Source organism: Pantherophis guttatus, chromosome 5 (genome assembly GCF_059756535.1).
Source record: "Pantherophis guttatus breed Tessera chromosome 5, ASM5975653v1, whole genome shotgun sequence".
Lineage (NCBI taxonomy): Eukaryota > Metazoa > Chordata > Lepidosauria > Squamata > Colubridae > Pantherophis > Pantherophis guttatus.
Genome location: NC_142067.1, coordinates 1,193,540 through 1,207,090, shown reverse-complemented (window position 1 = coordinate 1,207,090; position 13,551 = coordinate 1,193,540). Strand labels below are relative to the sequence as shown.

Sequence of the window (13,551 nt, the reverse complement as noted above, 5' to 3'; positions counted from 1 at the left end):
CAGTTTTTCAGTTACAATCTTTGGAGCACGATCAAAATTTGGCTGCTTGGTTCATACTTATGACGGTCGCAGAGTCCCTGGGGTCACGTGATCCCCTTTTGCGATCTTCTGACCAGCGAAGTCAATGGGGAAGTCGGATTCACTTAAGGACTGCGTTATTAACTCAACAACTGTAGCAAGAAAGGTCGTAAAATGGGGCAAAATTCACATTGCAGCTGCCTTGCTTAAGCACAGACATTTTTGCACCATTGTGGTCGTAAGTCGAGGACTCCTTGTATCCATATCTGGGGTTACATATACAAAGCAGGATCCTGGCACTGGCTGGGTTTTTGCAAATGGGAGTCAAATAATCGAGTTCAGTTGAACTCAGGGCCAAATTCTGCCACTGACATTCTTCCTCCTCCCCCCCACTTCCCAGCACAGGTAGTCCTCGACTTACGATCACAATTGAGCCCAAACTTTCCACGGCTAAGTGAGACATTTGTTAAGAGAGTTTTGTCCATCTTGCTATAGTTGTTAAGTGAAACACTGCAGTTGTTAAGTGAGTCACACGGTTGTTAAGTGAATCTGGCTTCCCCGCTGACTTTGCTTGTCAGAAGGTCGCAAAAGCGGATCATGTGAGCCCGGGACACAGCAACCGTTATAAATACGAGTCACTTTCCGAGGGTCTGAATTTTGATCATTTTGATTTGACTGCGGGAATCTTACAACAGTCGTAAGTGTGAAAAACGGTCATAAGTTACTTTTTCCAGTTCTGTCGTAACTTCAAACGGTCACTAAACGAACTGTTGTAAGTCGAGGACAGCCCAGGAGATTCTCTCAGCTGTCTCAAACTGGGGGCGGGGGAGAAGGGAGCAGCCACACAGCCGGCTTGGGACTTTCTCACAAAGGGTGTTCCATGCCCAAAATAGCCGGGAGGATTTGGGGCAGGCCGGAAAAGGCTGGCAGGAGCCAGACGGGTTCAGCTCAGACCCAAACAAAGGCTTAGGCAGCCGGGAGGGACGGGGCCATCGTGCGCTGTTCCTCCAGCGAGTTGGGACGTGCCGGCCAGCCACGTAACGGCACAGGCACCGCTTCGGAAGAAGATCGTGGAAACAACAGGCTGGCATTCCTGGCGTGGGGACTGGTTGCGTTCTGCCCCTGGCACCGCTTGGAGGTGGCTGGCCAGGGACTTGGCAAAGGAACAGCAGATCTGGAGGGGGCTGGTTGGGGAAGGGGCTGCAGGCAGAGACCCTTTCCCTGGGCTTGATTTAGTACTGCTTGACAAGGCTCCAGGTCAGGGTTTCTAAACTTTAGCAGCTTCAAGACTTCAAATCCCAGAACCCCCCAGCCAGCCAGCCAAGACCACCCCGAGACCTCTGTCTGAGAAATATGGCCTCTGATCTGCATTCGCACCCAGGGCTGCTCTGAGCCAGGGGCCTCCTTGGCTGCCACAAAGCCGGAGAGGAGAACAAGGGGTGGTCAGAACAATCTGTTCTGCTTCTTTTTCACGAAGTCTTCAACATTAAGACCATGACTGAGTCCAAATTTACTGTTGCTAAGTGAGACAGTTACTAAGTGAATTTTGTTCCATTTTTATGACCTGGTTTACTACAATTGTAACTTGGTTGTTAAGTGAATCTGGCTTCCCCATTGACTTTGCTGTTCAGAAGGTCACACAAGGGGGATCAGCGTTTGCTCCGTTTTACGACCTTCCTTGCCACCGTTGTTAAGGGAATCACTGCAGATATTAAACCGGTAACACGGCGGTTAAGTGAATCTGGCTTCCCCCTTGAGTGTGCTGGTCAGAAGGTCGTGACCCCGGGAGATTGCAACCGTCCTAAATACGAGTCGCTTGCCGAGCTTCTGAATTTTGATCACGTGACCTTGAGGATGCTGCAACGGTCGTAAGAGTGAAAAACAAGCCATGTCCCTTTTTTCCCAGGGCCGTTTTAACTTGGAATGGACACTAAACAAACTGCTGTACCAACCAAGCCGTTTCCATTTGCAAAGCTGGTCCTTTTGATCCAGGGGGGTGGGGAGGTGCGGGGGGGGGGAGGAGGGGGGGCTGAGCTTGCAATTGCAGGGTCTGCATAATCTGGGTCTGCCACCCCCCCCCAGGACCCTCAATGCTGTCTCTCTGGCCGCCCATCACGGAAGGGCGAAATAATCCCCTCCAGACAGTCCTGTTCCAGGGATAGCCCAGCCAAGCAGCTGAAGAGCAGACAAAGAACTCTTGTGCTGACCGAGCTGACCAGCCGGCTGATGACTTCGTGGGGGTGGGTGGGCTCCCTCGACTGTCTCGTCTCCCCCACTTTTCCCCCCTTGAGTTCAAGCAGGGGGAGACAGGAGGAGATGGAGCCTCTGTTTCCCCAAGGGCTCTTGGACACCCCTTCCTAGGGTCATGGGGGGAGGGGGTAAGGTCTGTATCCCTTTGGGCACTGCGGGTCCTCTCTAGGGAAGAGGTGTGCTCCAAAGGGGACCCCCAGGGTGGGATATGAGGGTCCATCTGCTCCAGCCGTCTTCTGCCCATTGGGAGGCCTTCCTTGCCTGCCAAACGCCTGACCCAGGAAGTGGGACAATTGCTACAAAGCCACGAGCAAAGCACCACCCTACCCATGTGCCACAGCTATACGGATTGCAGCTGAGTTTGCATGTATGAGGCATCTCTCTGTGGGAAGGGAAGGGGTGCCATTTGGGGGACAACAGGCAGAGGGGTAAAATGCTTAAAATTCCCTTAACGTTCTCAAGCGGGGGGTAGCCCACCTTGGCCACCTGAAGATTGGTGGAATTCTGGGAAATGAAGTCCACCAGTCTTCAAGTGGCCAAAGATTGGATACTTCTCTTCTAAAGCCATCCTACCCTGTCTGGCTGTTGTTCGGTGCAGGGCTTAAGGGTAAGCTACAGAATGACAGATGCCAGCTTGAGCCCCTCCCCCCCCCAAGGACCCCCTTCAATGAAAGCCCCCCCCCCAAATCAGCCTTGTCAAGGGTTAATGGGCGGCAGCCAAGGATCTCGTCTTTCTGTGGCAGCAGGATTTATAACCGGCTCATGGCAGTGACCGGTTTCCCCATCTGGGCTGGAGGCTCCGTGCCACCCCTGCGTCAGGCTGCGTCAGGCGTGACTCAGGGAAAAGCCTACGCGGAGGGGAGAGGGAAGGAAGGAGGGGGGAGAGGGGGCAGCCTATCTTTAGACGGCAGTGGCAGGAGGGAGCCCTGGCTGGACAGAGGGAGGGGGAGAGAGAGAGAGAGAGAGGAATAGAAAGAGAAAGAGAGACAGAGACAGAGAGACAGAGAGAGAGAAGAGAGAAAGAGAGAGAGGAATAGAAAGAGAGAGACAGACAGAGAGACAGAGACAGAGAAAGAGAGAGAGGAATAGAAAGAGAAAGAGAGACAGAGAGAGAGAAGCGAGAAAGAGAAAGAGAAAGAGAAAAAGAGACAGAGAGAGAAGAGAGAGGGATAGAAAGAGAGAGAGAAAGAGAGAGAAGAGAGAAAGAGGAGGAGAGAGAGAGAGGAGGAAGCACCTACCCTGGGTCTCTCTCTCTCTCTCTCTCTCTCTCTCTCTCTCTGTGTATGTATATCTGTTGGTGGGGGTGATAACCCAGCTGATGAGTCTTGAATAGCACATACATACATACATGTGCCAGACAAGCAAACATGTGTGCATGCATGTATGTGTGTGGCTGACACACACATTTGCCAGAAAAATCTTCCACTAGCATAGATGTGCCAGGCAGGCAAAGGTGATAAGTCTTGCACTAGCAGGCAAGCAGACACATGTATGTGTCTCTCTGTGTGTGTGTATGTGTGAGAAAGAGAGAGGTTGATGCAGTTGAAGATTCTTGCACTAGCACAGGTGTGCAGGCAGGTCACATGATCAAAATTCAGACGCTAGGCAACTGGCTCGTATTTATGCCGGTCGCAGCGTCCCGGGATCACATGATCCCCTTTTGCGACCTTCGGACAAGCAAACTCAGTGGGGAAGCCAAATTCACTTAATGACCGTGTTACCAACTTAACAACTGCAGGGATTCACTTAAAGACCGTGGCAAGGAAGGTCGTAAAATGGGGCAAAACTCACTGAACAACCGTCTCGCTTAGCAACAGAAACGTGGGGCCCAATTGTGGTCGTAAACCGAGGACTACCTGTACTGCAGTGAATAATCCAGAGGTGGCATCTTGGCACGCAGGCCAGGTGTTGCAAACCAGCCCCTCTGGCTACCCAAATGCCAAGGAAGCTCTGTCAGCCCCAAAGGGAGACCGAGAGGCTTGGAGGGGGCACGGGAGGGCTTGCCAGGGCCTGCCCCACACCGGAGCTCGGAGGCTGCTGCTGCCGGGTGGGGCGTGGGGGAAATTCCAGCAACCGAGAAACCCGGCAGCTGCTTCTCTTCCCAAGGCCTGCAGAAGAGCTAAGAGGGCAGGAAGCCAGAGGAAAACAGCTGGCTTGGGAGACTGAGCAGACCCCCACCCGAAAGACAGGCGGGCAAGACCCCTATGCCACAGAGGCTCGGTCAGGGAAGCCGAACTTGGACATCCCGGATTGCAAAGCCCATCCTTCTCCTCCTGTTCTTGCCCCCTGATGCTGGAGTTGGCGGAAGCTATCTAGGCTCAGGAAGGGGGCTGGAGAGTCCTGGGGGCCTCTTTCCCAATGGAAGGAAACTAACCAAGGAGAGAAGCAACCTGGACCTAAGGAGAAACTTCCTAACAGTGTGGACAATTAATCAGTGGAACTCCTTGCCACCAGAAGTTGTGAGAGCTCCAAACACTGAAGGTTTCTAAGAAGAAATTCGACAGCCTTTTGTCAGAATGGGTCTCCCGCTTGAGCAGGGGGGGCAGACTAGAAGACCTCCAAGGTCCCTTCCAACTCTGTCGTTCTGTTTCCTGCCAGCCCTCCCTCCCTCCCTCCCAAACATCCAGTTAGCAAGAACAGACCGGAAAAAACAGGAGCAGAAGGAGTCCCACGTGCCAACTCCGTGCATTCCCGTAACATTCCCAGGCTGACTCAGAAGCCCATGAAAACCCACCCCTGGACAGCAAGGAAGGCCATGAGGAATCAGAGGGAGGGGGAAATTCCAAACCCCCCACCCACCCCCACAAGCTATACAAATAACTCTCTCCAAATGCAAAAGTGAAGAAAGAGAGAGAGAGATTCCCTCCTGGGGATTGGAAGAGAGCACAAAGCTAGAGGGGAAAAAACCCCCACTGCCTTCTTGTGATCTCTTTCAAACCACAACCGAAGCCCCCCCCTCCCTTGACTAAATCTCCCCCCTCCCCTTTTTAGCAGAAGCGGCTTGAACGTTTCCAAGGAGTTTGCACAAGGGAGGTCTGGTGCACGGCTGGGAAAGGTTGCTTTTTAAAAGTCCAATTTGCACAGCAGCCTGGAAAATCCAGAGCGAGCTAAAGCTGGCACGGTAATAACAGGCCTTGGGGGTAAACTGGCATTTACGGCGGCCACTAAATGGGTGTTTTGAACAGAAGGGCCCTGCACCAGTTGCTGTTCAGTTGTTCAGGGCTGGATTTTGGCACAGCCTCAAACTCAAAACAGTCAACAACGGCAACTGGACACATATCCTGCCCCAACGCCCAAGTCTTCTTAAAATGGGGCACCATCCCCGCTGGATGGAGGAGGGTAAAATGAGCTGGCGAAGCTTGGGAATAGACCCACGTTTTGGGAGCCTACTGATGCCATCTCGGGCTGGTGAATCAAGCCGGCCCATCACCATAACCTGGTTTATTTTTGTGGTCACAGAAAACACCTCTTCTGACCAGGAAGTCTCAGAGGCTGAGAAAGGTGGTTTCAATCAGTTGAAATTGACATACCCCCTGATCCTAAGAAAGTTGATTTTTTTTCTAACAATCAGGGTTGAAATTGACACTTTTTCTGATCTTGGGAAAGTTGACTTTATCTAGCCATCAGGGTTGAAATTGACACATCGCCTTACAGGGAAAGAGCTGGGCATATTCTCGATCGCCATTTAGCTTTGACAAATTTAGGGGTGCATAGGAAGCTCTGCCCCCCCTTCCAATGCAGGGTAGGGGGCTTCTGCTGACAATGGGGTGAGCAAAGGAGGGGGGGCAGCAAGGCCAGGGGTCCATTGCCCCAAAGGTCTGGGTCCACAGCAGGGGTGAAATGCTCCCAGTTCGGATCGGATCGCCTGATCCGGTAGCGATGGCGGAGGGTGGTTCGGAGAACCGGTAGCAAAAATCCCTGAGGGCCCCCCCCCCCATGCCCAGCTGAGCCACGTGATCATCAGAGGCTGTTTTTATTACTTTTAAAAGCATTTTTTCTACAACCTCTTCAGCCGAAAAAATGCTTCTAAAAATAATAAAAAAAAAGCCTCTGATGATCGCGCGGCTCAGCTGGGATCGTCAGAGGCTTTTCAAAGCATTTTTTTCTGCAACCCCTTCAGCCGAAGAGGCTGTAGAAAAAAAAATGCCTTTAAAAGCTTTGGCAATCCCAGCTGAGTTGCCTGATCGTCAGAAGCTTCTAAAAGCATTTTTTTCTGCAATCTCTTAAGGTTGTAGAAAAAATGCTTTTAAAAGTAAAAAAAAAGTTGGCCCTCGCCCACCCAGTCACATTACCCACCACCACCACCAAGCCACGGCTAGAGAACGGTAGTAACAAATTTTAGATTTCACCCCGGTCCACAGCCTTGTAAATCCAGATCTCCAGATCTTAAACCCAAAACCTGACTCCCTTCCCAGTCCACTTCCTCTCGTCTTGCAATCCAACTTTGAAAAGAGGAAGTTCCTAGTGGGTCAGGAGTCTACAGGGAGCGGAAACGTCCTGGGTTCCAGCCCCACTTAAAATATTTACCATCTGCTGCCCCCCACTCACTGCCTAAAATAGCCTCTCTCCTTGTGCACTCGACCTGCGTTTCTAATGTTTACAATTCATTCAAAAATGGAACTTTGTAAAATCCCAAAAGGAAACTGAAAATAAAACACCATCATCAGAAAACAAAATCTGGGTGAAAACCCCTGAAGCTGAACGATGGCAGCCTCTTCGCTGCCCCCCAAGGAGGGAATGGTGGTTGTGAAGGTGAGGGAACTGGCAGAGATGATTTGCTTAGGGAAAAGGCAGCATTTACATTTACGGCTGACTGGAAACTCAGAGGTCTTTTGCATGAAACAAGACAAAACTGAACTTATGATTTGTGGTTTTGAAAACTAGAAAAAAAACCTACATAGTAGAAACAAAATGTTTTTTGCTTTGTAACTACAAGCAGTCTTAGACTAACAACAATTCGCTTAGTGACCGTTCAAAGTTGCAACGGCAATGAAAAAAGTGACTTATGACCATTTTTCACACTTATGACCGTTGCAGCATCTCCAAGGTCATGTGACTTACAGTCAGATGCTTAACAACTGGTTCACATTTATGACGGCTGAAGTGTCCTGGGGTCATGTCATGTGGCCATATTTTGCGACCATCTAGCAAGCAAAGTCAATGGAGGAAGCCAGATTCACTTAACGACCGAGTGACTAATTTAACAACTGCAGTGATTCACTTAAAAACTGTGGCAAGGAAAGTCATAAAATGGGGCAAAACTGACTTAACACATTTCTCACTTAGCAACATAAATTCTGGGCTCCATTGTAGTCGCAAGTCAAGGACTACCTATCTAGATCAGTGTTTCTCAACCATTGCAACTTTAAGACCTGTAGACTTCAACTCCCAGAATTCCCCAGCCAGCCATGAATGATAGAGTTAGAAGAGACCAGAAGGGTCCTCTAAGTCCTGTATTTCTCAACCTTGGTGACTTTAAGACCTGTGGACTTCAAATCCCAGAATTCTCCAGCCAGCCATGAATGATAGAGTTAGAAGAGACCAGAAGGATCCTCTAAGTCCTGTATTTCTCAACCTTGGTGACTTTAAGACCTGTGGACTTCAACTCCCAGAATTCCCCAGCCAGCCATGAATGATAGAGTTAGAAGAGACCAGAAGGGTCCTCTAAGTCCTGTATTTCTCAACCTTGGTTGAGTTGCAGTCCACAACTCTTAAAGTGGCCAAGTTTGGAGAGCCTGATTTATGCCTTGAGGTTGGAAGTGTGCCTATCTCTAGTCCAGCTCACTGTTGTGCTTTTAAAGATTTGGTGGGTGGAAGCCGGGCGGGAGAGATGAAATCCTGATATCCACACAAGACAGAAACGGTCTCACAAAAGAACACCGCAACAAAGCAAAAAAGGAAGTGGTCTGTCTTCCCTCCTTCACCAAATTCTTCCACCTTCTTGCAAGCCACAAGACTTGAAAACCCAATTATCACCTCACTCATCTGCAACTTCAGCTAAAGGAATCTCAAAATTCAGCTCCCCAAAAAGCATCAATCTTTCCTCGCACGTTACAGGCAGTCCTTGACTTACAACCATTCGTTTAGTGACCGTTCGAAATTACAACTGCACTGAAAAAGGTGACTTAAGGCCATTTTTCACACTTGCGAAACTTGCCGCATTCCCGTCCAAATTCAGATGCTTGGCAATGGGGCAAAACTCACTTAACAATCATCTTGCTTAACAATGGACATTTTGGGAATTGTGGTCGTAAGTTGAGGACCGTATGCCAATCTTTGGCTTCAGCAATGTGTGAAGAGAGCAGCTGTGAACATATGGAGCAGCATTACCTTTAAACAAAGGAAGTCCTCATTTAGTGACCACAACTGGAACTGGGGTGATAAAAGGACCCCTGTTCATGTAGCAGGTGTCGCTAAGCGAAACCATGATGGTGCTTGCGATCAGTTTTCCTTTGCTTCACAGACCTGCAAAGGTCGTAAATGTGAGGACCGGTCACAAAGTTAATTTTTTATCACTGCCATAACTGCAAATTATGGTTGTTAAGTGAGCACCACCTGTAATTTAAAATAAGGGCAGCTGGGTTGCAGGTTTTCAACCTAACAAGGTTTATGAAAAGGCATTTTTAATAATCATCTCATAAACTGCCTTATCTTTCTTCCTTACATCATCATCATCATCATCTTTTTTTAATGACCCCATAATCCCTTGCGGGGTGGAGTCGGGGCAACCGAATGGAGCTAGCAGAGTGTTTTAATGGCCGGATGCCTTTCCTGTCGCCAATGCGGAGTTTTTTTCAGCAGATATAATCTCATTGTGCCCAGAGTGAGAAATATCTGACTCTACCTAGGATCGAACTCACAGCCTCCTGATTGGGAGGCGAGAGCTCCACCTCTAGGCCACCACACCACTCATCTTTCTTCCTTACATCCCCGCGATAATTTTAATGCCTTTCAAAATTTCTGAGAAAATAAAAGCTTGACTGTTTCAAATTCCTGAATCACCTTCCCTCTTCACCATCCAACTTATGACCACAGTGGGGATTGGAACCTCCGTTGCTAAGTGATGCAGTCGTTCAGCGAGACATGCCCTATTTTACCACCTCATTTTGTCACGGTTGTTAAGCGAATCATGCCGTTGTTAAGCAAATCCATCTTCCCCCATTGACTATGCTTGTGGGAGAGAAGGTTGTAACTCCTGGGGCACTGCAATCATCATTCTAATTATAATTCTAATTATAAACCCTGTGGTGGTTGCCAAGCAACTACATTTTGATCATGTGATGCTGCAACGGTCCTAAGTGCAACGACAAGTCCTCGGCCATTTTTTCCCAGCAGTGTTGTGACTTTGAATGGCTATTAAACAGATAGTCGTAAGTCGAGGACTAGCTATATGCTCTTTTAAGCATGCAAAACCAAGGAGAGCTTGCAAACCTCCCATCTGCCCCATCGTCTTACAGAACCAAGATGAGAAATAATTTTATTCTGGTCAAAGAAGAAATCTTACCTCCATGTCCACTCTACTTGAGCAAAAATTAAAAAAAAAAAACCCATATAAAACTACTCTAAATGCAACACCTTTTGCCAACATGTTGGTTAAAACGACAAAGTTTTTCTCTTCTTGGGAAAGAACGCGCAATAAAAAAAATGAACCCAACTCTTGTCTGCTCAAGGTTACTGATAACCACAATAAAAATGTGACATGTGAAAAATTTTCAGCTCTGGGTTCTAAGAATTGTGGTGCACCGCCAGCCCAGATGACGCACAATCACACCTTTAAAAAAAAAACACCACACACCTTTGTGGGTTTTTTTAGCATATGCACAAAGAGGAACAGCTGCCAGATGGGATACTCGCTCAGGACAAAGTCTAGATTGGGATAAACAAAGCTTACGGTTGCGTTAGGAAAGCCAGAGAGAAAGAAACTACAGGTAGTCTGTGACTTACGACGGGTTGCTTAGTGACCTTTCAAAGTTATGACAAACCTCCCTGGGGGGGTGGTGGTAGGGACTTATGACATTACACCCCTTCCCCCGTAGTTACATGGCTGCATTTACAGCTGTTTAAAGCGCATTTTACGTTTTTCAGCAAAACTGACAAATAACAAACCACTGAACCATTGAACACCGTGGTGTTCACTTAATGACCGCCGCAAAAAAAGGACATAAAATCAGGTGAGGTTACCCTATGTACGACTGCCAGAAGTTACAACCGTGATAGGCAGCCTCCATCATTACCTGTAATTTTATATTTTTAGTGGATTGGTCTCTGACTGTCTTGACACGGGCCAAACGCACTCTAACACAGGGATATTTTTTTTTAAATGCAGGTAGTCCTCAACTTACGACCACAATTGAGCCCAACAGTTCCATTGCTAAGCGAGACAGTGCTTAAGTGAGTTTTGCCCCGTTTTACAACGGTTCTTGTCACAGCTAAGTGAATCACTGCACATGGTTGTTAAGTGAATCTGTCTTCTCCATTGACTTTGCTCATCAGAAGGTCACAAAAGGGGATCACGTAATCCCGGGACGCTGCAACCGTCATAAGTACGAGTCAGCTGCCAAGTGTCTGAATTTTGATCATGGGACCCTGGGGATACTGCAACGGTCATAAGTGTGAAAATTTTTCATTACTCACTTTTTTTGGTGCCGTTGTAACTTCAAACGGTTTCTAAACGAATCCTTGCAAGTTGAACATTACCTATACTTTTTTCCATGCCATTTTAAGTTTGAATGGTCATTAAATGAATGGCCATAAATTGAGGACTACCTGTAAGTCACGCTGTATTACGGCTTAGCAGGAGCGCCCATTCATACAACATGGGTAATCCAAGCACTCCCAGGACACAATGTGAGTTGCCCCCTTCCTGCCCTATTTTAACCAAGTAACCAACCTAATAAGGCCACACCTGGAATACTGCAAGCAATTTTGGTCTACTTAAAAGATGTTGAGAGCTTGGAAAAAGTTCAGAGAAGAGCAGATATAGAGACTAAAAGAAGAACAGACTAAAACATATATAGAACGGTTGCAGGAACTGGGTATGGCTAGTTTAATGGAAAGAAGGACCAGGGGTGACATGATATTGTATTTGAGGGGCTGCCCCAAAGAAGAGGGAGTCAACCTATTTTCCAAAGCACCTGAAGGCAAAAACAAGAAATAATGGTTGGAAACTGATCAAAGAGAAAAGCAACCTGGAATTAAGGAGAAACTTCCTAACAGTGAGGACAACTAACCAGTGGAACAGCTTGCCACCAGAAATTGCGGGCTCTTTCATCACTGGAGGTTTTCAAGAAGAGACTGGGCAGTCATTAGTCTGAAATGGTATAGGTTCTCCTGCTTGAGCACGGGGTTGGACTAGAAGACCTCCAAGGTCCCTTCCAGCTATTCTATTCTATTCTATTCTATTCTATTCTATTCTATTCTATTCTATTCTATTCTTTATTCTATTCTCACACTTTGCAAGCCCAGCACTGATTGCGCCCCAGACTAAAATTGCAGACTTCATCCCAGCTCCACCACAGCAGGCAAGGAGAAGAGGCGTGCAAATTAGAAAACTTCCTCGATCTACCAGTTTCTTTCAAAGGATGTTATTTCTTTTATCTTGCCTCCCACAGTGAGGGAGGGAAGGATGTGGAGGAATCCAGCTCACTGGGAATTTCAGAAAGGGAGAGAGAGAGAGAGAGAGAGAGAGAGGGATGGTGGTTCATAAGGCAGACTCTTTTTTTATCAGGTTGCATTGAACTGCAGCTATAATTATTCCAAACAGAAAACTACACTTCAAAAAGTAGAACTATGGATCATATCATCCTATCTGATGAAAAGATTGAGGGACCTCAGTATGTGTAACCTATCAAAGAGAACAATTGGTGTGTGTGGGGTGGACATGGTAACTCTCTTCCAATATTTTGACGAGTTGTCACAAGAAGAGGGGGTCAACCAAGTCTCCAAAGTCCCAAAAGTGTTTTTTTTTTCTAAGAGGCAACTAGACTTTCTGGTTTTTCTTTGAAGATGTTTCACTTCTCATCCAAGCAGCTTCTTCAGCTCTGACTGAACGGGGGAGAATGGAGGGATTTACACTCCTGGTCACTTGCATCTTTTTAGCAAGTTGTTAAGGTCACCTGGAGGTTTATCTGTGTTCTTGGGGGTCACCTGAGTGACGCAAATGGGTGTGGAGCCTTCTTGGAACAGTTGAAAAGACATTGTTGTAGACTGGAGATAGATGATGTCGTATAAATCCTTCCCTTCTCCACCATCCAGTCAGAGCTGAAGAAGCTTCTTCGACGAGAAGCGAAACGTCTTCAAAGAAAAACCAGAAAGTCCAGTTGCCTCTTGAAAAAAGCACCTCTGGGACAACCAGGACCTGGATGCCGGAGAATCTCCATAGATATCTAGTCTCCAAAGCAAGAGAAGAAGCAACATAGGGAGTGTCTATTGGAGGTGGTGACCCTTTGAGAGCTGTATGCAATGAAATTTCATTTTAATGTATGCCAGTTAGTGTTCCTACAAAGTGACAATAAAGTTATTCTAAGATTGAAACTAACCAAGGAGAGATTCAACCTAGAACTAAGGAGGAATCTCCTGACAGTGAGAACCATCAACCAAGTGGGACAGAAGTTGCCTTCAGAAGTTGTGGGAGCTCCATCACTGGAGGCTTCCAAGAAGAGACTGGACTGCCCTCTGTCAGAAATGGTGTAGGGTGTGTCCTGCTTGGGGGCCTGGGTTGGACTAGAACAGCAGTCCCCAGTCTTTGTGGAACTAGGAGGCAGCAGTGTCGAAACAAACATTGTCTTCCAGAAACTGGGGGTGGATGGATGGGTTGGTTTGGCATGCAACCTACAGCCCATGCATGCATAGATGAAGCTTCACCTGCTCGCTGGCTGCTTCTGTGGCCCAGTTCCTAACAAGCCATGAACTGGTACTGGGCCGTGGCCCAAGGGTTGGAGACCCTTGGAGGAGAAGACCTCCAAGGTACTTTCCTGCCCTAGGATTCCATGAGATAGAAAGATAAAATATAGGTTGAACAAATGGAAAATAAATGGACGGATGGACGGACATATAGGTAGAGATGATAGATTAGATAGATAGATGATAAATAAATAGATGGATGGATGGATAGATGGGTGGGTGGGTGGGGAGATGGGTGGGTGGATAGGTAGGTAGGTAGGTGGGGGAGAGAGAATGAGAGACAGACAGACAGACCAGAAGTTGCCTGCAGAAGTTGTGGGTGCTCCTTCGCTAGAGGCTTTTAAGAAGAGAGTGGACAGCCATTTGTCCAGTCTGGCATAA

General features: G+C 47.7%; 1 protein-coding gene across 1 annotated transcript in view; it reads right to left on the bottom strand.

Moving 5' to 3' along the window:
- Positions 1-13,551, bottom strand: part of INPPL1 (inositol polyphosphate phosphatase like 1) — a 47,658-nt gene that overhangs the window by 31,635 nt on the left and 2,472 nt on the right. The gene's annotated exons all lie outside the window — the stretch shown is intronic.